Genomic DNA, 7,455 nt, shown 5'->3' on the forward strand with positions numbered 1-7,455 from the left:
AACTTAATTTTGTCCATGTGTTTCTAAGAATTTTATAGAACTCAGTCCCCTTCTTCAAGTATGAAATCCCAAACCGTGTTTCCTTTATTCAGGTTTACATCTGTACTATCAAATGCATGTTTGCTCTACTGCTGCCTGGACATAGGATGTGGGGACATTCGCATCCTAGGGGTGTGTACTGTGTGTCTCTGGGCACAGCTTTGTTACTTCAGTCACTTTCCATTCACTCCAGGTAGGATTCCACTTCTGTTCTTGACTCCCTGGCTTTTTAAATATAGAAAAGACCTTTAAAAGTAGGCTGTGTGTTTATTGCATGACATTAAGTTGTCCACCCCCTCATGCCTGTGCAGCCTCAGTGACGTATTATACCCAGTTGTTGTTACACGGCTTTTCATATCTTTTAAGACTCAGTGACTGCTTCGTCTGTAGGGTACGAATATCTCTTTTTAGATTTAATGGCATGCTACAGGACCCAAAGCAGTAATAATAGCTGGAATCAGTCATACAAATTCTAACACAATACCCTCTTGTCCTTTCCCATCCCTCTGCCTCAAAAGTTCATTCCAATGACTTGCACGGTGTTAGTTTTGTTTCACGTTGAATCTAATGTTAGGATTCAGTGAAAGTGCAAAATAGATGAAGTCACTGTTTTGGAGAAAACTTAATGTTACTGATCATGGCCACAGGAACAGCAGTCTTGTGGCTACAGTAAAAAATAGTATGCTGACAACCAGGAAGGGCTCCTGACAAAGGAGACCATATAAAAAACTAAATAGCTCAGTAAACAGTCCTGTGTAGACTAATCCTAAATAGGTCATTAACCCCGAAGGCATTGCAGCATGAGTTTATAAAAAAGACCTCAAGTCATTAAGAAGGGTCTAAAAAGTGCTGGTTTTTATGGGTGTAAACTTCAATAAAATGGAAATTAAGTGAAACATCACTGATAATAAAGAGAAATTTTTAACATTACTTCATGCCATTCAGGCTGTACTTGAATCTATGTACTCAATGCTATGTGCCCTGGTTGAGCTCAGTGACTCCTGTCTGATTTTATACAGATGTCATATCTTTTTCCTTCTCACTTTTGAAAAAGAAATGATTGATAGTGACATCAAATGGTGACATGGGTTAGAGGCTTATATCTGCAAACAACTGTATAGATTATGGAGAGAAAGCATTATTCTCCATGATGCTGAATTTCTTGAGGGTAGGAGTTGTGGTTCTGCCAATAATGGAAGAGCAAATTTCTAGTAGTTATTAAAATATTCTCTGCAGAATGACAGCTAGGAGAAAGGTGACACGGAGACTTCCATTATTTTATGAAACACTTTTTTAATGTTTTATTTATTTTTGAGAGAGAGACCAAGAGAGACAGAGCATGAGTGGAAAAGGGACAGTGGGAGAGAGAGAGACACAAAATCCAAAGCAGGCTCCAGGCTCCGAGCTGTCATTGCAGAGCCCGATGCAGGGCTCGAACCCATGAACCAGAAGATGATGACCTGAGCTGAAGTCAGATGCTTAGCCGACTGAGCCACCCAGGTGCCCCTTTATGAAACATTTTCTAAGAACTGACTCAATTTCTGAATAAAACTCATTTTCAGAAGAATGCATGTGCTAAATTTTGGATGTATTTTGTGCTGCCTGCTGCCTCTTCCTGGCAGATGTAGAGACAGAATCACAAATCTGGGTAGCATACAATGTGTGTTTGCAAAAAGTAACTGTATTCTGTGCACTCCTCACCTGTGCCCAGGAGTTCTAATCTATGAGATATCATAGATATTGGGGGATGGCTAGAGAACAGAAAGAGGCAGATATCAGCAAAGTTTGCAAAAGGGGAAAAGAGAAGATTTCATTAATGATCCACTCATCTGTTTGACATTATTCCCTGGGAAAATTTTATTTTACTTTTTATTATTTTTTTAAGGTTATTTATTTAGAATCTCTACATTTAATGTGGGGCTCGAACTCACAACCCTGAGATCAAGAGTTGCATGCTCTACTGACTGAGCCAGTCAGACACTGTTATTCCTTGGGAAAATATTAGAATGTGTCATTACGTGGTTTGTGAAGACATGGAAAAGAATTTGATGGTAACCAGGGTGCTGATGTCTTTGGCAAATAATTGAATATGCCAAATTATTCTCCTTCCACTTATTTCAAACAGTTGTTAACTTTATACATCAGACCAATGAGATAAGTAAGTATTTATATGTTGAAGATGGAGAATATTTGATTATATTATAGTTGTATTTGAAGATGGTAGTTGAATAATCATGCACCAAGAATCTAAAAGATCATTGTCAAAAATAAATAAATAAATAAATAAATAAATAAATAAATAAATAAATAAATACCGGTGTTAAGAGAACATTTTTCTTTTTCAGGAAAAAGAAGAACAAAATTGGAGGAATCACATTTCCCAGTTTAAAAATTTACTTACTACAAAACTAGAGTAATCAAAACACTGTGGTATTGGCATAAGAATAGATTACGGAGAAATGGAGTGGAATTGTGAGTCTAGAAATAAATCCTCACATATATGATCAATTCATCTTTAACAGGAATGCCAAAACAATCCAATGGGGGAGACAACAGTCTTTTGGTATAACTGGGGCAACTAGATATCCTCATGCAAAGAATAAAGTTGGATCCCTACCTCACACCATTAAAAAAAAAAAAAAAAAAACCTCAAAATGTATCCAGTCCTAAGTGTAAGAGCTAAAATTTACAGAAGAAAATATAGGCATAAATCTTTATGACCTTGGATTAGGCAATGGTTTCTCAGATAGGACACCAAAAGTACAACAAATAAAAAGTAGATAAACTGGACATCATCAAAATTTAACGTTTTGGTGGTTCAAAGGACACCATACAGAAAGTGAAAAGAATGGGAGAAAATATTAGCAAATCATATCTCTGATAAGGGACTTGTACTTACAATATATAAATTACAACTCAGTAGTAAAAAGACAACCCAATTGTGGAACCCTGGAGCACTGTTGGTAGGAATGTAATATGGATGCAGTTGCTATGGAAAACAGTATGGCAGTTCCATAAAAAATTAAAAATAGGATTACCATACAATCCAGAAATTCCACTTATCAGCATATGCCCAAAATAACTAAAAGCAGGATCTTAAAGAGATAATTCATATACCCATGTTCATAGTAGCACTTTTCAGAATAGCCAGAGGTGGAAACAACTTAAATGCCTCTTGACATGTAAATGGAAAAACAAAACATAGCATATACATACAATGAAATATCATTCAGCCTTAAAAGGGAAGGAAATTCTGACACATGCTATAACATTGATGAACCTTGAGGATATTATGCTAAGAAATAAGTCAGTCACAAAAGGATAAATACTGTATGATTCCAAGGCCTGGATGGGAGATTGGGGAGTGACAGCCAGGAGGTATGGAGTTCTTTTTGGAGTAATGAAAATATTCTAAAATTGTGTTGATGAATGCACAATTTTGTGAATATTCTAAAAGCCATTGTATTGTACTGTTCAAATGGGTGGATGGTATGGTATGTGAATTATAGCTCAATATAGCTGTTTAAAATAAAAGATTTAAAATAAAAGTATTGGATTTAAGGAAAATCTGTCATGCCATGCACTTTTCTATCATCCAATCCTTTTCCGCATCCAAGGACAAAGACATAGAAGTGTGATGTTTACTAATTTTTTTAAGTAACATAAAGCTGTAAAAATGGTTAATACAAGGAGGCGCCTGGGTGGCACAGTCGGTTAAGCGTCCGACTTCAGCCAGGTCAGGATCTCGCGGTCCGTGAGTTCGAGCCCCGCGTCAGGCTCTGGGCTGATGGCTCGGAGCCTGGAGCCTGTTTCCGATTCTGTGTCTCCCTCTCTCTCTGCCCCTCCCCCGTTCATGCTCTGTCTCTCTCTGTCCCAAAAATAAATAAACGTTGAAAAAAAAAAATTAAAATCGGCCTGCTTATTCTTGGCCTGTTGCTCCTTAATATAAATTAAAAAAAAATTATTTTTTTAAATTCAAATTTATTTTTTAAAGTAATCTCTACCCCCAACATGGGGCTCAAACTCATAACCCCAAGATCAAGAATCACATGCTCCACTGACTGAGCTAGCCCAGTGCCCCAAGGAAGAATTTCTTAATAATTATAATACTATTCAAATGAGGAACAGGATATTGCCAATACTAGTGCATTCCCTAGCCCTTAGTTGCTAGAATTGCTTAAGCAAAATCTTTAATGAACATTTTTGTCAGGAATCTTGCAGAATTACTAAATTACAACAGAAGTTTACCCAGATGATCTAGAATTCCTGCCTAATTGGTTCATAACATAATTACTACGTTCTCCATGTATATATAACAATATTTTACAAAAGTAGTTTTTATTTTTATTTTTATTTTTGTTTTTGGTGTGTGTGTGTGTGTGTGTGTGTGTGTGTGTGTGTGTTTATAGGAACACACATAGGTATATCTGCAGAATTTTTAAACATGAAGGACATGATTGTTAGGAAGAGGAAATAAATGAGAAACACTCTGTATAATCCCTGTTGACACTATTTTATGGTTTTGTATTTGGTTCTTTTCTATTTGCCAGTGCCCTAGGAAGAAAACTATCTATATTGGGGAATGATTTTCAAAATATTTTTTAGCTAGTACTGCACTGATCTATCAGAATGTACGGTTAAAGCTGAGTCCCAGAGATCCTCTGCTATTCTGGGCAGTAAACCCTTCGGTTGCTGATAGAAGGTATGTTCGGGAGAGTCCTGAGTGTAAGAGGAGGCAGGCAAAGAAAACTTGGGTTTGGGACAATGGTACTCTAGAGCAAGTGTGGAAGCATTTTAATATTTTAATAACTGAGTTAAATATCAATCGACCCTGCCAATATCCTGGATTGAAGAGACTATCCTAGGGGTACCTGGGTGGCTCAGTTGGTTAAGCATCCAACTTCGGCTCAGGTCATGATCTCACTGTCCATGAGTTTGAGTCCCACACTGGGCTCTGTGCTGACAGCTTAGAGTCTGGAACCTGCTTTGGATTGTGTCTCCCTCTCTCTCTCTGCCCTTCCCCTGCTCATGCTCTGTCTCTTTCTCTCTCAAAAATAAATAAACATAAAAAATAAACAAACAAATAAAGAGACTACTCTTTCCCCAATTAACTATCTTGACATCTTGGTCAAAAAGACTATAGGGGTGCCTGGGTGGCTCAGTCAATTAAGCATCCAACTTCAGCTCAGGTCATGATCTCCCAGTTCGTAGGTTCTTGCCCCACATCAGGCTCTGCGCTGACGGTAAGGATCCTGCTTGGGATTCTCTTTTCCTCTCTCTCTCTCCCCTCCCCCACTCACACTTTCTCTCTCAAAGAAAATAAACTTTACAAATTTGACTATAAATCGAAGGGTTTGTTTCTGGATCCTCAAATCTATTCTATGGATTCTGTAGTCCTATCCTCATGAATATTACACTGTCTCAATAACTATAGCTTTGTAGTCAGTTTTGAAACTGGTAGTATATTTCTGACCTTTTTTTTTTTTCAAAATTGTCTTAGCTATTCTGGGACATTTATATTTCATTATACATTTCACGATCAGCTTGTTAGTTTCTACAAAAAAAAAAGAGTGCTAGGATTTTGTTAGGTATTGCATTGAATCTAATCAATTTGAGAACTGTTATCTTAATATTGAGTCTAACAATCCATGAACATGGAAAGTCTCTTTACTTTTTTAGATCTTAATTTCTCTCGGTGTGTTTTATATTTTTGGTGTATAAATCTTCAACATGTTATACTAAATTTTTTCCTAAGTATTTTATTCTTTTTGATGCTATTGTGAATGCGTTGTTAATTTCATTTTTTGTTATTAATGTAGAGAAATAACAGTTGATTTTTGTATACTGATCTTGTAGCCTGCAATCTTACTAAACATATAAGTTCCATTAGTCTTGTTTTTGTTTTTCCTCTGTGTGTGTACTCCTTATGATTTTCTACAGAGGATCACGTCACCTGCAAATAAAGATAGTTTTGTTTCTTCCAATCTGGATGCCTTTTGTTTGCTTGCCTTTTTGCACTGGCCACACACACCCTCCCCGTACCATGTTGAATAGAGGTGAAGGGAGCCTGTGTCCTTCCTTGCCTTGTTTCTGATCTTAAAGGGGAAGTATGAAGTCTCACCATTAGGTATGATATTAACAGTAGGTTTTCCCGTAGTTGCCCTTTATAAGTTTCTGTAAAAATAGGACTCCTTGGCTCCATCCGAGGACTTTGGAAATTGTATCTCAGGGAGGTGCAGCCTTAGGAATCCATTCTTCTGGAAAGCAGCCCGTTTGACAGTCGTACTGGTGTTTGAGGACCTACACCTCCTACACGGGAGCCCTCTGCCGCACAGCCTAAGAGTAACTTCTAATTACCCTACCCGCCTCTCGGAACAATCCTTGAAGACAATATCTGAAGAGCCCTACAGCTGAGTGTAGGAAGCAACAAAACTGTCAGTTATAACGTATGACATTCGGCAGAAGGACCCTACTCTCGTGTACTGACCAGAGCTGTAAACAGCGGTCTGACGTTTGGACCCTTTAGGAGTAGAAACAGGTCAGACAGTCAGATAGAAACTGGAGCTATTAAATTGTCTGCCTAGGTGTGGTGTCATGCGCAGGATTAAAAGCTCCCGGCCCGAGAATGAAATTATTAGCAGTATAGTTGAACCTAACAGTGGCTTTAAAAAGTCATACGGCCTAACCAGACTACCCTTCCAAGAAGTGACACATCTTCTACGTGGAAATAATTTTACATTCCTAACAAGTGAATTACAACAACGTCTTTTCCTATTACCTCAACCCTGGGACCCAATCCGACAAAAGGAGAGATGGAAAAGAGATGGGCCGGCGTTATTGATTGACGTACAGTCCGTCCAACCTACAGCGGAAAAAGAGGGCGCTTGCGCAAGTCGTTATCCAGTGAGGACTCAATGGCAGAGACGGGGGCGGGGCTTGTGGAAGCAGCTGCCGCAGGGTTGGCGGATTTGGGAAGGAGTGAAGATGGCGGAGTGAGGCGCACCGCCGGGAGCCGGCCTTTGGGCCGGGGGCGGAGAGGCCCCCGGACGGTCGAGTGCTTCTGCTGACTGGTGCGAGGTAAGCCGAGAAAGCCGGCGATGAGGGAACTAGCAGGAGGTGGCGCGGTCCAGTCCGATAGGGGACGGGAGCGCGCAGAGCCTGCCTGTGGCTGGCGCGGGCCTCGGCCTGACACGGATTTCCTTCTGCGCTGTCTCAGGGCGGTGGTACTAGCCTTCCGGGGTGTGTCTCACCGACACTTCGACCCGCCGATGCCCTTCTCGGTTCTTTTTGGCTGCCTTTGTGTTTTCGGCTTATTCCCCGTTGACTGCACCCACGCGGGTGTATATCTGCCAGCGTCTGCGTTGTCCAAAGCTTTATCTTTTAAAGAATATGTTTATTTTATTGATTTATCTATAT

The sequence above is a fragment of the Puma concolor genome, chromosome B3 (genome assembly GCF_028749965.1).
Source record: "Puma concolor isolate L17-30 chromosome B3, mPumCon1.1.hap2, whole genome shotgun sequence".
In the NCBI taxonomy this organism is placed as follows: Eukaryota; Metazoa; Chordata; class Mammalia; order Carnivora; family Felidae; genus Puma; species Puma concolor.